Source organism: Prionailurus bengalensis, chromosome E2 (genome assembly GCF_016509475.1).
Source record: "Prionailurus bengalensis isolate Pbe53 chromosome E2, Fcat_Pben_1.1_paternal_pri, whole genome shotgun sequence".
Lineage (NCBI taxonomy): Eukaryota > Metazoa > Chordata > Mammalia > Carnivora > Felidae > Prionailurus > Prionailurus bengalensis.
This window is the reverse complement of record NC_057352.1, coordinates 29617520-29638057: the sequence shown is the minus strand read 5'-3', so window position 1 is coordinate 29638057 and position 20538 is coordinate 29617520.

The window sequence follows — 20538 nt, the reverse complement described above, 5'->3', positions numbered from 1 at the left end:
GGGAGAGCGGGTGGCTTCATGGCCACCGTTGACTCCACTCAGTTTCCACAAAGGTCCATGAGGAAGCCAAGAACCCAGATCTAGGGATAGACACCACTTTGGAGGAATGTGCAGGATACTGGGTTTTCCAGTTGTGAAGATGGGCCAGGGCTGGGCACAGAGAACAAAAGAAGAGTGCGTTCCGGGAAGCAGACCCCACCCCCACCTGAGCAACGCGGAGATACGTTTTTTGCTTTTTGCGCTGACTGCCGTCCTTTGCCAAGACTCACAAACTTACTGTTGTGGGCGGAGCGCTTTATGGGGTTCAAAGAATATGATTTGGGGGCTTCACAGTCCAAATATTCTCAGTCTCCCTTAATGTCTGGAACTTTCTGTAGAAAGTAACCCCCCTGATTATAGCTGGAGAGCAGAAAAACAATGGCTTTGCCCCCACGTTGTCTCTGTGTTCAAGATCATCAAAGACACTGGATGCAAACCCAAGGTGTTGGGGGTGGAAAATGGAAGCAGAAACTGTTCTGCAGAAAGGAAAAGAAAAATGGGCTTTCTGAGGCTACTTTCGAAAGAAAAGAGCCCCGGTTTTAGAGACAACCAGCTCATTCTGTCCCTTACCAGGGGAAGAAGCTCCTTAACTTTTCCGAGCCTCAGTCTCCTCTCCTATAAAATGGGAGCAGATTTGCAGGGCCCTGGGAAGAGGGGCCCTTTCCAGGCGATACGTCTGCACAAAAGTAGGTGATTAGTAGCTGCAGGCCAGTTGCTCTATGGTCAGCTGTCAAGGACCGGGAACATGAGGTTGACCCGTAGCTACACAGAAGCGACGTGTTCCGGTTCCCATCTGCCTGCAGAGCAGAAGAGGTGGAGGGAAACCTGGGAATGTTTGAGTCTCAGCAGAGCAGTGTGGGCTTCCCGCGCTGTGGAGGTGGAGTGACATTTCTGAAATGCTTTGATTGACACCTTCAGCCATAAAAATACAATACAATAAAGTAACCTCGGTCTTCTTAAGAAACTCCTCTCGATCACCCACCTGAAACACGAAAAGGCTTTGGGCTCTGCCAGGAGTGAGAGTTAGTCTCAAAGAGGCATCTCGGGTGTCCCTCGGCAGGGCCCCTGGGTCCTTCCTTGCAGGAATGGTGCTGCCACAGCTGTCCGGGGAGGCGTGAGGCATGCAGTCCTTCCCCCACAAAAGCAATGGGGAAAGTCGAGGCCACGCATGTCTGGAAATGTTGCCAGCAATCAAGGATGGAGTATTTCAAGGCAACTACTCAGTGCATCTTCTTTAGCCTCATTTCTTCAGATACGCTCCTCCTTAGGTCTTTAGAGCTGTTAATAATTAATGAAAAGAAGTTCTGTAGGCAAGTTCTTTTGAGAAACATCCTGTTAAACATTATGAAACATGTTTCTTCAGGAGAGATCCTTCTAGAATGTTTTATATACTCTTTAAAAAAAAAAAAAACCTGGGAATCTTGCAGAGAGGAATGCAGCTTGGAGCTTTTCCCATATTTACTTGATCTCAGATCCCCTTTTGTGGAGGAATGTGGTCAGGAACCGCATGATCCCAAGAATCCACCTTGGAGAGGGCTGATAGAAGCAGTGTTGGTCCATCAGCCAATTGTTTCTCCTTCCCGGTTCAGGAGAGGAAGTTTTTCTATTTAATTGGCTTTTGTTACTGTTGTCGCTGTGGTTGTGGTGGTGGTTGTTTCTGGTCTTACATCCCCGGTTCTCAAACTGGCATCTGAGTCATCCAGGCTTCTTTCAAAGAAAAAGCTATTTAAATTCTGAAGCCCCATCCCAGATCCCCAGAGAAGGCAGCTCATGACTCTGCACTTTTAAAATTTTCCATCGGGGAGTTTGGGGGTAGCCAACCTGGCACAGCTAACCAAGGCCTGACACTCAGGGGTCACACTTCTACCCCGTGTCAATGACACCGCCTCCCATCTTTTGTCACCACACAGTTCACAGCTGTTGGCATGAATCTTATCTAAAAGTGAAACTGGCGTGTAATGGCACCAACCCAGAGGGAATGTTGAAGCCTGCGGAGAAGGGGATATTTTCTTTCCTTTCTCCAGACTCAAGTAAGAGCAATCATTGACTTTCCCTACAACCCATTAATTCTATATTTAGGCGACTAAAAGGAAAGGGGAAAAAAAGAAAAAACCAACCACAACCTCACACACGATGGAAAAGATTGTAGATTCCCAGTGGCGATGTCGGCAAAATACAGAATGAGTGGCCTTCTGAGGGGTGTCACCATTCTCATATTGGATTTTTCTTTCCTAGAGTAGGTGAGTTAATTTATCTTGGACCCACATTCCTACAGACAGAGTAGAGATCTGGTATCTTCATCACCACTAGAGGTAGTGCTCTCTGGACATGCCAAGTCTCATGTATGCCTGTGAGCAGTTTTAAAAGGTTTTGGTTAGTTCCAATTTTATTAGAATGAAAGCTTTTCACAAGTAAGAGGTTTTATGGGAGTTATTTTTAAAGTAATGTGTTTTTATTGGTTTCTAGTAAGATCAGTGAAATCACATGGCATTTTTAAAGAATTTTAAACCAAAAAAAGATGTTCAAACAACTTGCCTGAAACACAAAAGCCAAGAAAGTCCCAGTAAGATATTTGAACGTAAGGGGGTTCATGCCAAGATGAAAACAGTCCTGGGGAAGCAGGAGACAGGGGTAAAGGGGAATTCCAAGCCAGGACAAAGATGAACTGAGTTCAGCACCTCAAGTGTCACTCGCACGTTGAGGTATGAGTACTTGTGTCTCCCTCTGACTCGGTTGCCCCAACAGATATGGGGATCACAATTTGGTGTGTATAAATATTAAGCTCTTTAGAAAAGAGAAAATAATCTTAATTACCCGGACCTCAAACGAATGAATCAACTGACACATTAAAATCCAGCTGAGTGACGGGAATACCAGACACACAAATCACAGAAGATCCATGTTGGAGTTCTACATTCTCCTACTCCGCCTCCTTCTTCTTTGTCTTCGTCTTCCTTTATCTTTATTGACTTTTTTTTATGATTAATAAAACAATGTATACTCAGCACAAACAATTCAGAGATGCCTGGTGCAACCTGTAAAAGATAACCCCTTCCTTCAGGTGAGAAATCAGATCATGAGAGAGAAAGAGAAGGATGAACATGTCCCTGGCCCACGGCAAGTCCGTTGATGATCTAGGACCAGAAAGCAGATATTCTAATAGCTCTTTACCACAGTCTATAATCCCAATATGTATTTACTACATACACATATGGATGGGTTTGCTACTAATTTGTGTCCCTACCTCCCTGAAGCACGCACATATGAACATACACGCCCCTACCCCTACACACACGATAAGAAGTGACACGATCCATGTGTTTCTAATGTACACTGTAGATCAAGCACCTAGGACTTATTAGGTGCTCAATAAATGCATGAATGATGAATTTATCTCTGTACAATGCTTTTTCTGTCAAACCATGCACAAGGGAGCAACTGGATAAATCTATCAACATGATATAAAACTTGCAAAAGGAATCCTCAGAACCCTTCCCTCTAATTATAGAAAACAATTTAGGAAAGAATGTTCACCTGTCCCTTGAGGAGGATGGGCATTAAGGCAACTGGGCCTTCTAGAAAGAGAACCGTAACAAGCTACTAGAGACCTGGGTGTAAGTTATATCTCTGCCGTTGCAATTGTGTGACTAGAAACTCTCGCCCTTCCCGTCAGTGGCATTACCTGTACCATTTTCCCCAAGTTGGTATAAGGGTTAAGGGGAACAATAATTTGGGGAAGGAACAAAAGTTAGAAAAGTTAGAATTTCTGTCAAACAGAAGAAGCCTTCTTGAGAATGTTACTCTGTCTGTTTAGGTTCCATGAAGGGAAGTTATATAGAAGATATGAAAATCCTTTCATAATGTTTGGCCCCATGTTACTGTGCATTCTGGTTGCTTTTATGGAGTATGAACACCCACTTTTTGGAAGTGAAATCTTCAAGGGGATCATCTCCCCTTATGAGCTCTGAAGAACGACTCCACCCCTTTCCTCAGAAGTGTATCGCCTTCAACCTTGAAGTACTAACTGGTTCCAACAAGACTCAATTTATCTGTGAGACACAACACTGCTCAGTAATAGGTCACCCAGCTTAGACACAAACTGAAACAGGGAAAAAAAGGAACCTCTTGTTAGAGATTGTCAAACGGATAAAGGATTAAGCTGTGTTCAGTATACTGACCACATACCACTGTGGTCACTGCCTTCTTTGGGTAGTAGAACTTTCCACCATTCCCCCCTCTTACTGGGTTGACTTATAAGCAGTCCGTAATGGGGCTCGTTAAATATTCTCCACCTCTTATGCACACTGTAGGCCTGTACTTGACCTCCTGAGTTGAGTGAAACTTCATGATTAGTTCCTGCCAACAAGTTGTGGGGACAACTGATGTGTGTCACTTTCACACTAGAAAGCTGAATTGCTAACCCAAGTATCTTCAGAGATCTCTTTTATCTGCTATGACACCCACCAATACTTATGGTATCAGCCCACATCCCAGAGTACGGAGAAAGGGAACAAATCCCCTGGCTGACCCCAAACAGATGAGTGCAAGACATTAATTTTGACGTTCGGAGCTGCAGAAACTATCGGGTTGTTTGTGACTGCGGTGTGACCCAACTCGTCGAGACGAAGGCAAATTAGAAAGATAGAGAATATCTACATCAACTCACCTATTGCCTATCCGTAACATAAACCACATGGAAACCTAGCGGCTTAAGATGGACATTTTTCCTTGTGACTCTGCAGGCTCGCAATCTGGATTAGGCTCAGCTGGGTGGTTTTCAACTTACTCTACCTGGGTCATTCCTCCAGCTGCACATCCACGGGTCAACTGGGCGGGAGCTGATCTGTCTGGGGATCCTCCAGGGGATGGCCCATCTCTGTTCCTCTTATTCTCAATCTTCAGTCCGTTGGCCGAGGTTTCTTTATATAAGCATCAGCACGAAAGCACAGGCACTGTTAACGCCTCTTGAGGCCCATGGGGAGAATCCCCCCTCTCGACTGATCAGAGTGAGTCACTAATTCAGACTCGAGGAGGTAGAAAAATGGATTCCAGCTCTTCATTGTAGGAGCAGCGAAATCACAGTCAAAGGGGTATGAACATAGGCAAAAGAGGGACTTGTGGTTTTTTTTTTTTTATTTTTTAACCATCTACCACACTCTCTCATGATTAGAGCACTGGTCCAGAAAGCGTAAGCATTGAAACAGTATACTGTCAACTTGTTTTGTTGTTCTTGGGTTTTTTTTTTTTAATTTTTGCTGGTTTACTTGTTTGTTTGTTTTTAGTATCAAGATTTTGCTGCAGAAATAGGAATTCAAGGGGCACCTGGGTGGCTCAGTTAGTTAAGCATCCGACTCTTGGTTTTGGCTCAGGTCGTGATCTTGCCGTTCGTGAGTTCAAGCCCCACATCGAGCTTTGTGCTGACAGTGCAGAGCCTGCTTGGGATTCTCTCTCTCTCTCTCTCTCTCTCCCTCTCTCTCAGCCCCTCCTCTGTTTGTGCTCTTTCTCTCTGTCTCTCAAAATAAGTAAATAAACTTTAAAAAAAAAGAAATAGGAACTCAAAGAACCCATTATGTCACCACCTGCCTACAGAGAAGTGTCATCACCTGGTGTCCTCGATGCTCCTACACCGCATGCCTCCTTCAACCAGTAGCCACCCCACCTCCCCTGACATCACGTATACAATGTTTAAAAAAAACCCACATCCCTCTCAGGAAGGTGACTTGGAAAAATCAGATAAGCCCCAAAGCACCCCTACGTTTCCTTCAGTAGATGGTCACTTCCCACAATGGCAGGGTGACAGCTGATATCTAAAGACAACGAAAGCCAGAGGGGTCACTTGGATACGATGCCGGACAACTTGATGACAGCACTGTTGAGTAATAATCGCGTTACTTTCTGAGTAGTTAATGTTACTACTGCTCCTAGCATTACGTACTAAATAAAGCAGATACTTTCCTCACAGTGCCATTACGTCTTTACCAAAGTGTGAGGGGTTTGAAGAAATGGAAGAAGGGGTGTAGAAAGTCCGTGTTGACTAGTTGCTTCTACAAGTGTACCAGATTTGAAAAGGATACTGAAAAGGATAATTACCAGAAAGAAAAAAATAGGAAGTGTTAAGGAGTCAGTTGGGGTTCCCTACCCCCCCTCCCCCAATCTGCGTGAGACTCACCCACTATTGATCTCCACTACTCCTCCTCAACCCCCCTGGCTCCTTGGGCCCGGAGCGTCTTCTCCTGGTATCCCGTGAAGGGCCGGGAGGATGGCTGCTGTGCAGAGTTCGCAGGCCTGACGTCCCAGGGCCTGCCCTCTGCCGCGGCCACAGACAAAGCGATGGACAAGGGGGCACATGAGGACAGGAGATTGTCCCTCAGCCACATCACCCCCGAAGGCTGCCGGGAGACCGAAAGGCTGCCGCTCTCTTTAGATGGAATGTGAGTGAACTTCCCCCGGGCGGTGGGATGGATCCAGCTCCGTGGGTTTCCAGAACTTGAAAGGGCAGCCAGCTTCTGGGCTTGTTGTGAAGGTTGTCGGAAAATTGTAGTACGTTCTTTAGTCGCTCTCTGCAGGTCTGCTTTCCACGGCTTGCCAGTTCTTTTTTGGTCTACACGGACATCCTGTTTTCTGGTGGCCATGGGGTGACTCTTGAGGGAAGGAAATAAGCCCACCTCTGCCAGAAGGTCATCCTGAACCAGCCAAGGGGGCTGCAGAGTGTTCCCCGGAATTCACGTCCCCAAAGCTTATTTCAGTCTTAGCCTGCCCTACTTTTAGCCGCCCCATTATCTTTCTTTCTTTTTTTTTTTAAGGTTTATTTATTTATTTTCAGGGGAGGCAGAGAGAAAGAGAGAGAGAGAGAGAGAGAGAGAGAGAGAGAATCTGAATCAGGCTCCTAGCTGTCATCACGGAGCCCGACGCAGCACTCGAACTCACGAACCATGAGATCGTGACCTGAGCTGAAGCCAGACACTTAACCGAGCCCCGCTCCGTTATCTTTTGTATACAATTAGACCAGGGTGTTTGAGGTGAGACCGGATTCTCCAAATCCTGGTAGTTGAGAACGAAGGATAGAAAGCTGTTTTGAAGCTGCCGACAGATTCCTAGTTCAAAGTGGTAGAGGAATCACAGGCTTTTATCTTCCTTTTTTCCCCCCGGATACTGGTAAAATAATGCCAATCCGTTCAAAGAGTGCTGAGAATAGAGGGGAGTCCATCAGCAGAAGAAAGGATCTGAGCAATTTCTAGAACATGGAAAGTGAATGGGATCCTGAGCAAAATCCTGGAAGCAAAGCTGAAGTCTGGAGCAGACAGAGAAGGCATCTGCATGTTCTGGACTTCGAAGATGGAGGGCGTTCCTCTTGGCAGGGCCCTGGGGACACCACACGCCATATGCCTGTGGGTAAAGCAGAAATGGGAAGTGGGGGGTGGAGATCAAGGTGATGGTCTGAAGATCTTTCAGGCTCCCCTCTCCCAGGCTCTATTCTTTTCGTGCTGAGTAAATGATGGTTTACACCCAAGTCCTGGCCTGGTCTGATATTGCTGTCAGTGCCTCTCTCAACATGGAGGAGGAAGCAATCTGCTTTAGCTGGTCTGCCCGTTCTGACCTCCCATCCCATGTGTCAAGGTTCAAGCCACCGTGCCATATCACTCAAGGAAAGTTGTGCTGGGGACGCAGAACTCTTACTACCGAAATGGAAACCCATGCCACCCGCTGTAGACGCACCAAGTCCGTAACGGACTGCTCGTATGAATGGACAGCCAGCAATCAGGAAGAAGGTGGAGAATCCCTTGTGGATAACTTGCGATCCCAGACAAACATACAAACAAACAATGACCCTGGAGAAAACAGAAAATTCAGAAGATAGAAGAGGATATGGAAATGAAATGAAAGAGAGCCTTAAGGCAATACGGCATCTGTAGAAAAGAACGGGCCACTCAGAAGACAAAGCAATCAGACGATAAGCAAAAGTGCTTTGAAAAGAAACATGTGATCATCTTGTAGATGTTTTTGCTTTCCTACTCAGCACCCATTCCTCCCTCATTCCTTCCCCAAAGAACCCCCATTTTGTTGTGTTCCCGCATCCCAGAGAGCGCATGTGACGCAACAGGCATTTTTTTGGTTATTACAAGAAGCAGATATAGGGCAAAGAGAATGGAGGAATGGCTTCCCGGAGATGGGAGCCGAGCATCCAAATCCTTGGAACCTGTGAATGTGGCACCTTACGTGGTCAAGGGACTTCGCAGATGGGATTAAGTTAAGGGTCTTGAGATGGAGAGACTGCACTGAATCATCTGGGTGAGACCAAAAGATTACAGGTCTTTACAGGAGGGAGACAGGGGCATCGGGGACGCAGTAGGAGAGAAAACAGTGGAAGTAAGACGTTGGAGTGATAGGAAACAAAGATCACAAGCCAAGGAATACTCGTGGCTTCTAGGAGCTGAAAAGGGAGAAGAAATGGTCTCCCCAGAAGCCTGCAAAAGAAATACAGCCCTACTGACATCTTGATTTTAGAGCTCCAGCCTCCAGAACTGTGAGAAAATAAATTTGTGTGGTTTTAAGTCATTAAGTTTGTGGTTATTTGTTATAGCAGCAATAGAAAACTAATATAGGGGGGTTTATTGATATTTAGTGGGCAGATACCATAGATGCTAAATGTTCAGAAATGCATGAACAGTTGCTTGCAATGAAGAATTATGTTAACCGAATGGCAATAGTGCCCTAATTGAGAAACATTGGAAGCTGCTCGGAAGTATCTTTTCTCCTTTGCCAGTTGTCGGGTCGGGAATGGGCACGTGACAAAGTTCAGTCGAAAGAGATGTAAGCAAAGAGAGATTGTCGAGGCGTTTAGAGACCCTCCAAGGTCTCCTCCTCTGGAGAGACATTAACAAAGAAGCATACATAACTGGTTCCTCCCGGAAGCCATCCCACAGCCATGAAGTGAACCAGCTTTAAGATAAAGTCAGCACTGGGGATCACAGAGCAAAGATGGAAAGAACTTAGAGCCTTCATGACATGTTGGAGCAGGTAAATCAACCAAACCCTAATTCTGTCCCACTTCTGAACCGACAGTTCTACAAATACAAATACCGGATTATTGCACAAGCTACTCGAATTCCACTTTCTGCTGCAGAAAAGGTATGCTAAGGGGTGCAGCTACAAAAACATCAACGGAAGTGTTAAAAATTGAGGCCAAAGATAACCCCCTAAAAGAAAAAAGGTACATAACGAGTGAAAACATTTACATTTAAGCTAGCAACATAGGAGTTCCAATGCACGCCAAAGTCGACGTGGTCAAATAACCAGAGCATAGCCCTACAGCGGAATGTTCTCAGGCAGTAGAAGGAATGAAGCACGGTCCACGCTGTCACATGAATGCATCTTGGAAGCATTATGCTAACCAAAAGAGGCACAGAAGATCCATATTACATAAATGTCCAGAAGAGGCAAATCTATAGAGACTTAAATTAGATTCGTGGCTGTCTAGGAGTAGAGGTGGGGGTGGGGTAAGGACAGAGGATGGGGGGAGTGCCAGCTAACGGGTATCCTTTCCGTTTTGTTGAGATGATGACAATCTTCCAAAATCGATGGTGGTGATGTTTGCACAACTCCGTGACTATACAAAGAAATCATTCAGTTGTGTTGGACTTCAATCACATCTCAACAAAGCTGTTAAAAATGATTTCAAAATTACGGAAGAAAACGTCTTACACATGAAAGCGCTTGCTGAACAGAGGCACCAAATACTCCGCAGGACAGGAAAGCAAAATTCACATTTCTCCATTTCAATATATTTTTCTGTAAGTTTACAGAGAGCAAGAACGAATCATCTATAAAGGATGAGACTCAGAGCTGCCTCTAATTTGTTATAAACAATATGGGATACTGCAAGAAAACGGGCAAATCATGGAAACAGAGGAAAAAGAAATGATTTTGAGCCAAGAATGTTATATGCAACTAAACTATAAAAATTATGAGTGTGGTAGGGGGAGGGTGGGGATAAAGATATTTTCCAGACATGAGACGGGTCAAAGGTTTTCTCCCGCATATCTTTTCCCAAAATTTACTTGACAATGCAATACAGGAAAGAGAAACAGAAGAGGAGAATACCCAGATTCGATCACCAGAGGATCTGACGGGATGATTGAAACGAAGACAGACTCCTGGATGAGTTTCGTGAAGCAGATTTAAGAAACAGTATATCCAAATTTGAATTAGAAGTCTCAGGCAGAAGCTTTCAAGAGGAAAGGAGGCTCATTCTTACAAATAGGGCGATGGAGTCCTTGGATAATCTTAATCGGGGCATACAATTTTGGTCAACGAGGAAAAAAAAAAGACAAACTTTAGGGGAAAAAAATATAAGCAAAAAATCTTGGTGCAGATAAAGCAAACTGAAAAGTGGCAGAAAACAGAGCAGGAGAGGAGATGTGTTAGTTTCCTGTGTGGCTCTGACAAATGGCTACAGACTTAGTGGCTTAAGATAACAAAAGTTCGGGGCGCCTGGGTGGCGCAGTCGGTTAAGCGTCCGACTTCAGCCAGGTCACGATCTCGCGGTCCGTGAGTTCGGGCCCCGCGTCGGGCTCTGGGCTGATGGCTCGGAGCCTGGAGCCTGTTTCTGATTCTGTGTCTCCCTCTCTCTCTGTCCCTCCCCCATTCATGCTCTGTCTCTCTCTGTCCCCAAAATAAATAAACGTTGAAAAAAAAAATTTAAAAAAAAAAAAAGATAACAAAAGTTCCTTTCTTACAGTTCCGGAGATCAGAGGCTGAGATCGCTCATACTGTGCCAGTCGAGGAGTCTTCAGGGTTGTTTTCTTCTACAAGCTCTAGGGGAGACTCTCTTTCCCTGTCTTTCCAGCTACTAGAGGTCCCTGTGTTCCTTGGCTCGTGGCCCCTTCCAGTATCTTCAAAGCCAGCAAGGTAGCATCTTCAAATCTGCTTGGGATTCTCTCTCTCCCTCTCTCTCTGCCCCTCGCCCCTCCCTCATAAATAAATAAATAAATAAATAAATAAACTTAAAAAAACAAGCCCTTCCCTGGAAGCAATTCTACTTTTCTCCTCCTGGAGAGAAGTTGGTACCCAACACTCAGAAAGACATTTTCACAAACTATCATGCCTCCCACCTATTCTCCTAAGGGACTGATCATCCTTCCGAAAAGCCCTTTGCTTTTCATAAGCGCCCTTTGGCCCCTCCCTCTCCTCTACTAAGCCAGGTGTATAGACCCCACATTCTAACCACCCCTTTGAGCTACTTATCTCTGGGTGCTCTCAAGTGTGTGTACCGTGCGCGTGAGAACAAACTTGTTTATTTTTCTCTCGTTAATTTGTCTTTTGGTGGTTCAACATACAAGAGCCCAGTTGGAGAATGGAGAATGTTAGAAGGAAACAGAACCTTTCCCTCTCCATATTTCCATAACCATATCTCTTTTTCTGACTCTGCCATTTCTCTCTGCATCTTAAAAGGACCCTGGGAATTTCACTGGACCCCACCCCCTGCCCCCGATAATTGATAACCCAGGATAATCCCCCCATCTCAAAATGAGCTCTTTTTCCACGTAAGGTGACATATTCACAGATCGGGGGATTAAGATGTGGACACCTTTATGGGGTCTCTACCATATAGGGTGAGAGGCAGGGAATCCATGTGACTGATGGTGGGGCCATTTTCCTAAGGGCTATACCACTGCAGGTTTTAGGTTTCAACCTGCAGGGGAAAAAAAAATTGATTATTGATTATAGTTACAGGACATGACTGATATAAACCTTGGCGATGTAAAAATAACAATATGGCTGATTGAAAGGAAAGAAAGTAGAAAGAATACATAGAAGTGTTAATTTCCTTCATCTTACAGTGGGATACAATGTAATGCTATTAGACGGAGAAAGACAACTATGTTATATAGTTATACCCCCTCCTTCCCCCCCACCCCCGCAATAGAAACATCTGAAATAATACAAGTAACAAAGTTGAGAGGAGGACATGGGGAGAATGAGCTCAGACCCTCATCTTTCTTAGCACAAAGTTGGTAGACATTGAGGGACAGAGCAGTAAAGTTGTGAGTTATCTTGTGTGGACATTTGAAATCAATTCAGGGAAACTAAAACGAGACAAATATGTTGACCTCTGGGGGGTGGGGATGGGAATACAGAGGGCAGGGAAAAGGAATGCCCTGCTTTCCACTTCGTACCCAGGGGTCTCGGAAATGCGCGTGGAAATGAAGGAGATCGCTTCCGCAGCTGTTGGGAGCGCGGCTGGCAGAAAGTCCGCATCCATCAGCCCAGTTCAGGGCATGCCTCTGCCTTGACCGAGTTGCCATCTGCTACAGAGGTAGCCTACATACAGTGGCTGGTCTGGGGCAGAGAGAAAAAGTGTTCCTCAGTCCCCCCAGGACAATCCTTCCGGGCCATCCCAACATAAGGCTTCCTATGGGGCCATCGCTCTGCAGAAGACCCCCCTCTGCCCCAATCCCTTTCCTTCATGGGCGTTGATCGCATTGATCCCAGAGTCTTCCATAATGAACTTCCTACCTGCAGATTTCCATCTGAGTCTGCTTCCTGAAGGGTCCAACCTGGGATATAACGCTTTATACTAACCGTTGTTTTTTGACTCTGCAAACGCTGCTTTTTATAAATGTCAACACAGAGCTCTGAGCATACTGTTGTTTGCTTCTCTGAGGTCCATTTCACCTCGGAGGGAAGACGGAATTTTTATTTTGAGAAAAATGCCTTGATGTTGTTCGCCTATACAGAATTAAACCCGCTCTCCACATCTATAAGGGAGAGATTGAACATGATGAAGAGCTAAACTGCTTCGCACTGTAAGAAAAAAGATTGTCTTTTGAGGGCATCCGGGTGGCTCCGTTGGTTAAGCGTCTTGACTCTTGGTTTCGACTCGGGTCATGAACTCGTGGTTCCTGGGATTGAGCCCAGCATCGGGCTCCGCGCTGACAGTGTGGAGCCTGCTTGGGATTCTCTCTCTCTCTCTCTCTCTCTCTCTCTCAAAATAAATACATAAGCTTAAAAAAAAAAGATTGTCGTTTTGGAGTGTGTGTGGCCTTGCATCTTGTATACTTTGTTGCGGTGTCTTCAACGGTAGGGCTGGTAAGTGAGCTATGAACTCAGTTTGGAAAGTCAAAGTCAACATTTTTTCTTAAAGAAGCAATCGTGTGTTGCTATTCTCTTGCCAAATACATGGATAGATAGAAATTATTATCGGAAGCATCGAATGCTGTGGGAAACTACATGGGCTCGGTAATGACTTCCAATGGTTTCTCCTCCCACTAGGAGAGAACCAACTAGGTAGGTTTCTCCTACCACCAAACCCAAAATCCAAAACAAGTTTTCCCAGGCTCTCCGAGATGTCACCTCCGCCTCTGCCTTGATTCACTCACTATCACTTCTCACTCTCCTTAGTTCTCTGGCGCCAACCTTCAAACTTACCAACCTGATTTCTGCCTCAGGACCTTTGCACGAGCAGTTCTCGCTGCTTGAAATGTCTGAGTCGCTTTTCCCTTGGATCTTTGCTCTGTCTGGTCATTCAGAGGGCTTAAATGCCACCTCAGCATAGAGCCTGTCCCCGCCCATTCAATATAAAGCAATGCCCTCTTTCTTGTCTATTGCATCAGCCTTAGTTTCTCCAGAGCACTTACTACCGGCTGGAATCATCTCGTATATTTGTTTGCTTGCTTGTTATCGACTCTCCTTGTTCCGCCTAGAAGGTAACCTTCTCAGAACAGGATGTTTCTTCATCTTGCCCGTGTTGCCACAGGCAGACTAGTTCTTGGCCCTCGGAGGTGCTGAATAAATAATTACTGAATAAGCAAACCCGGTTACTATCTGAATCTGGTATGTTAGAAATGCCACCCCAAATGACGGGGAAAGGGCTTTCTTTTTAAGCAAATTAGGAGGGAGATTCGCGATTCCCAAACAGCTAAGCATTGACAACTTAACTAGGTGGCCCTTAACGTATGTTGAGACAAAGGAATGCTCCAGCAACCCCAGGCATTGAGCGCTATGGTTCTACTCCCCAGGGAAAACGAAAAACAAACAACCACCACAAGAACCAGAAAAACCAACCGGACCCCCAACCAAACAAACAAAAAAAAAGCAAGAGGCTTGTATATACATGGAGTATGGTGCACCCGATTTTAAGATTGATCTGCCCCTCCCCCGCCCCCAGGTTGAGAAGTCCTACTTTAAAGGCTATGTGGAAAACACTTGTAAATGCACGTTGTTAGCAGGTAGGCGAGTGTTGCTGGTGCAGCTGAACACTAATCCCCCCCCACCCCCCGCTTGGTGGTCCACACCATCAAAACGGGTCTGGCTAGCTGGGTGTCCGTGCCTGGAACAGGGAGAGCGGGCTGGGCTGGCAGGAGGATTGAAGGCGTCATCCCCTCTCCCCCTTGGCAGGCAAGACTGTTCTTCTCAACAGCCTCAGCAGGCTCCCCGATCTCATCAACTGGCCTCCCAGCCTCGTCTCCAACTATAAATTCACGAAGACAGGCTGACCGAAGGATCTCGAGGACAGAGTGCAACACTGCAGTGCTTCCGAAGCAGATACCAAGGAGCAGGCATTGGGCTCAGCACTTGACATCAGAAAGCGATCATAATTTTCTTCTTTCTTTTATTATTTTTCTTTTAGAGAGAGAGAGTGCGTGCAATCGGGGGAGAGGGACAGAGGGAGTGAGAGAGAGGGAGAGACAGGGAGAGAGAATCTTAAGCAGATTCCACGCTCCGTGTCAGGGTGGAGCCTGACACGGGGCTTGATCCCACAACCCTGGGATCATGACCAGAGCCAAAATCAAGACAGGACGCTTAACCAACTGAGTCACCCAGGCAACCCGGACTACTGTTAATTTTCTAACACTCACTACTCACCACCATCCCGAGAGTGACGTCCTACCGAAAATGTCCTTCTAGAAAGTAGATTGACCATCAGTTACAAGTGAATGCAATAAATATCGTTGAGTAAGTGAATGAATGGATGGGTGAATGAATGAATGAATGAATGAATGCCTACCTTGTGCCAGGCACAACTCTACACACAATACAAAAGAGAGCAAGATAAGAAAGGTCCTGCTGTCTTTTTTTTTAATTTTTTTTTCAACGTTTTATTTATTTTTGGGACAGAGAGAGACAGAGCATGAACGGGGGAGGGGCAGAGAGAGAGGGAGACACAGAATCGGAAGCAGGCTCCAGGCTCCGAGCCATCAGCCCAGAGCCTGACGCGGGGCTCGAACTCACGGACCGCGAGATCGTGACCTGGCTAAAGGCGGACGCTTAATCGACTGCGCCACCCAGGCGCCCCGGCCCTGCTGTCTTAAGACAGACAAATGGTGAGCAAAGAAAGACCACAAATAAGTAGATAAATATTTTGTTTCAGATGTGATAAGTGCTCTAAAGGAAAAAAAAAAAAAGAAAGGAAGGCTGGTTAATGAACTGGAAACTGACTTGTGGCAGAAGGGCGTTATATTAAAACGTCGGAAGTAAAGTGATTAATTCAATAGGTAGGCAGGGGGAGCCCTCTCTGAGGAGGTGACATTTAAGCGGAGGTTGGGTGGTGACATGAATGTGGCAATGGTAAGATTCTGGGCAAGAGGACTCCAGATGGAGGGAAGAGCAAGCGCAAAGGCCCTGAGGTTGGGATCTGGAGCAAAAAAAAGGCCATTGTGTCCAGGGCCAGCGAGAGTTCAAGTGAAAACTTTGGGGACCCTGGCAGGGGCCGGGTCATGTGGCATAAAAATCCTGGATGGTCTTCTGGTGGCTATTGGAAGCCACAGAATGGCTTTAGATAGGGGACTGGCCTAATGTCTTTACAAGATTACGTTGGCTTCAGCCTGGAGAACGGACTGTGGGGAACAGCGAAGAGCCAGGGAACGGACAGATGGACAAAGGACTGGATGCGGGACGCTGCCTGTGAGTCGGGTGACCTGAGCTCCCCTCCTAGCCTCACTCCGAGCACCAGGCAGGAGGCGGGAGTCCCTCTCCACCCAGGCGTCTGTTTCCTCGTTCATAACACAAGAGGACTCACGGGGCCATCCTTCAGGGACCCTTCGACGGTGACGTTCTATCAATATCTGCACGTCAGCCTTGTTCTCGTCATCGGGGCTCTCCAAAGACAGCAGGCGGCCCCCCGTGGGCCTGGGCAGCCCTGAGACAGCCCCCCTGGCACGCAGGTGACAAAGCTCAGGCTCTGATGCCCCACAGCCGGGGCCGGCCGACGGAACCCACTCTTGACCTTCTCACTGGATTCTGCTTCTTCGTCAAAAGACAGACGGCACCCAGCTTTTAAAACAGCGACGCGCCAGGGACCCTGGGATCGGACTCGGTCTCTTCCTTTGCCCTTTGCTCTCCCCAGAGAACCCCCCCGGACGCCCCTCAGGGCTCAAGCCAGGGTTTCCTCCGGGGGGAAGGGGGAGACCTGCCCCTTCTAGGCCAGCATTCCGAATGCTGTGGCTTCGTGGCCTGAGCAAAGAGAAAAGGGGTTTGACCTGGTTGGATATTGAATCTGGCCTCCTCCCTCCCTCCTTCTCTTTTATCTCCCAAAGTGGTCCTCCCCTGGCTTCTGGGAGAGGGCCTGCTCTGTGCTGGGGGTCACCCCTCCCCGCCCCCTACTTCCTCACGCCCCCCCCCCCCCCGCTCTCCGGACACTTGCTTGTGCAGCTGCTTGATATAAATTCCTCACATACATCTCCGGCCAGCCGGTTTATTTTTATAAACAATAAATAGGACGACATTCCTATGATGTCCCTCTCCGGCCAGCCGGCCTGGTTTACAGAGCTGGGGGGACAGTGACGGAAGATTGTTGGGGTTTATACAGATGGCGGCCCGCGCGTCGTAAATCTCACAAACACGAAGCGAGGGTTTTTTTTTTTTTTTTCCGTTTTAAGAAACACCACCAACTCACTCCCCCCGCCACCCCATCTTCTTTCTCTCCCCAAGATCACAAGGCATTACTGAGGCCCACAAATCACGACCAGATGATATTAAGTTGCTTCGCTAACACTCGGGATCCCTTCCGGTGTGTTATTTTTCTTCATTAGAAACGATGGCCCAAGTGCACCAAATCCTCTTTCCCTCTCCTCAAAATTTATAGATCACAGCCTCTAAACTAATTGTTACTTGCACACTGGGCCGCAAGCTGTTTGTCCACGGAACAATTACCTTCGAGGCCTTGATTAAAGGCGCGGGGAACCATAGAGTGAGGGAAATGAAACCCCGGCAGGGTGGGCACGGTGTCCTGATGTCCCTCTGTGGATAAAACCGAGGGAGGCTCTCTCTTATCCATCAAAGACCCTGGTGCAAAGCCCCAGGTGTCACAGGCAGTGGGGTGCCGGCCGCCCGCGCCTTTTCTGACCTCACGAACCAAAGCAGCTTCCGGGCCACCGGGAGCACCTTCGATGCCATGTGTCCCCCACCCAGGTCACGGTCCTTCCCGCTGCCCGTAACTTCATGTCCTTCCCGGTGGTGGATAAGCCACGCGGGAGGTGGTTTTGCCCCGGAACCACTCGGGCTCCATGCTTCTCCCACCTTCGGCAGGTTCTCAGGGCCTGGGGGTGAAGCTGGCCTTGTAGGCGGTTCTCGCTGGCCCGTAGGTACCGTCTTTGAAATCATCCCATCCCCTAATCATTTCCCTTCCGCTCAACAGAGCAAAATCTGAAGCCCCGGAACCCAAATTAGAGATGCTGTCTCACTGCTGCTCTTTCTAGGTAGGGAAGGCGAGGCTCAGAGACAGACAGCAACTTGCCGGCCGTCACCCAGCAAACTGGGACCCGAGTGAAGTCTCTTAATCCCATACTCAGACCTGCTACTCTCTGGAAACATGGATGCCCTGGAAACTCTGGCCATTTGAGGATGGAACATCAGCTCAAATGTCAGAGGAGGAATGGTTCCGGCTGATGTCCCCAAGCTTGACCTCTGCACCTCCCCAGCTAGGAACACTACGAAAGAGGGTGGTTATTTAAAGGGCTTCTGAAGGTGAAAGTCCTTCTCCAAGTGCCTCAGGAGGAGAAACGTATTATGTTGGATACAAATAGTCTTGGTCAATCAGGCTTCTGATAGAAGTCCGTGATACAAGGGTGCTGTTATCGCCCCCACTCGAAGCCCTCGGTACCCACTGTTCCTGCCCAGGGAGACAGCTGTCCCCCGCCAGCCCCTGGGACTGAGCCCAAGGGCATTTTCAGACGGAAGGACAGTGTTCCAGCCTCGCGTGAAGCCGAACAGGAAGGCCAGCCCGTGAACACAGGGGGTGCAGCTCTCCCGCAAGATAGGAGGGGGGCAGGAGAATAAATGCCACGTCTCCTGCAATAGACACAAGACCTGCCAGTCTCCCAGAGGCCCCCAATAGGTTTGAACCCTGATGTGCCCAAGGGTACCCTACTTCTTGGCACGCACATTGGTGGCTGCCTTCCCTTCTTCCATTTCACTCCTCTCGACCCTGCCAATAATTCCTGAGATCGCCGGCCAGACAAATCCCCCACATTCAAATTCCTGCCCGGACCTCTGCTCCCGAGGAGACCCAACCTAAGCATCTTCCCCCTGTATAGAACATTGATGTCAGTTCGGTGGCCTGGCCTTTTGCTTTTTATTTATTTATTAAAAAAAAAAAAAACAAACCAAGAATATTCAATTCAGGATATTTTAAATCAAGACAATTCCCATTTTCTTTAAGCATCAGAAATGCCAGCATCCATGCACGGCAGCCCTGATCAGGGCCTGGGAGCAGCTGGCCGTTGTGGGTGGACCTGTTGTCTCTAGTCCCTTCTGGTCCCCACAAGACCCTCCCGTTCTTCGATGTCAGCTTCCGAGCGTTTGAGTCCTAGACTTGTCTGAAGGACTGGAAACAACCAGTCAAGCGTCATCCCTGCATTGTTTCTTTTCTTCCCGCAAAGTCCTCAGAAAGGGACACTCCAAGATTTGGGCGAGTCTGTCTCTTTACGCCCTTTTTAATTTCAGGCTTTCGTAATGACGGTTCTCAATTTTTGCGGCAAAAGAGATTCTCCCCCATCTCCAGCCAGACTTTCCACTCATTAACGTCAACGCCATGCGCTTGATTCAGATTCAAGGGAAACCCAAACCAGTGAGTTTTCGTGGTGGGTTCCACGTAGCCAACTTGGGCGGTTTTGACTTTTCCTTTGAGTAGATGAATTTTCAAAAGTAATTCCTACCCTCCCTTCTACCTCATGCTCCACCAATATTAATACTCGCGGACTGTGTTCTCCTTATATAGCTTCCCAATTTTCAACCAATTCCTTTTGCCCTCACACCAAAGGACTGAATGGTGCCACTGTTAGCCTAATAATATAACCGAGTATGGTAAGAAGATACATTCAAATATGTATTTATTTTTTTAATGTTTATTCATTTTCGGGAGAAAGAGAGAGAGCGAGAGAGCACAAGCAGGGGAGGGGCACAGAAGGAGGGGGACAGAGGATCCAAAGCAGACAGCCCAAAGGGGGGCTCGAACTCATGAACGGCGAGATCATGACCTGAGCCCAAGTTGGACGCTTAACGTACTGAGCCACCCAGACACCCCCAAGTATGTATTTAAAAAGTTGCGGTGACCTAATCTAATAGTTAGGTGTGATATCCAAGCTCTGTCAACTTGAAAATTAGATGTTTCCCTGAAAAATGGCATCGCTTCTAATCCGGGGAACTGAATCTTGGCCAATGTCCTTTGGCCGTAGCTGTGAAAGAGCCAACATCTGGAATAAGACGGGAGAAATCTATTCCTTTGTCCAGGTAATGCGTCTACATATCTCTAGATGGCCACACACTGGGAAGTCATGTTTTCCACTTCTTCTCTGCTGAGTTTTCCCTGCCGACAAAGGGCAGGCCTTCGGAGATGTGTCGATCTGAGAAGGGTTACAGTTCCTCCCTCCCCCCTAGAGCACTCTTGTTTCTCCTCTGGGTTTGGCCCCACGAGCTCACACGGTGACAGGGTAGAGCCACCACACGCGGACACACCTTTCGAAATCACACCTTCCCCAAATCAGCCTGGCAGCAGGCGCGTTGAGTCGAGAATGGCGCCCCACGGAACCACAGACAAGTCAACGGCACCCTAGAGCGAAAGCAAGAGAAGCCCGGCCACTTCCATCCAGCAAGAAGAAGTGAGCCAGTAACACACAAGGGTAGAGGGCCGAGGCACTCTCTGGATGTTTTCCAGGCGACGAAGGAGTCAAAGTGCCACAGCAGGGGGTCCCAGCGTGGGGTGTAAACCATGGTGTGGTGGAGAGATCCAAGAGGCTGCTGGCGCTGTGTCGTGTGAGCTTGGGCAAGAAGGCGTGCCCTCCATAGCCCCACTCGGGGCGGAGTGGAGGGAGCAGCAGATCCTAAGGAGAAAAACTCAGAATGTCAGAACCAGAACCAAGCGTAGGGCTCAGGTGTGGGTCTTCCCCGTGGGAGCAAAGCAGTAGCTCATGTCTACATGCCAGGCAGCCCACTTGGAGCCAGGTCCTGCCTCCCCCCCTGCCTTAATCCCTCAATGGCTCCCTATTGCTCTCACGTTAGAGT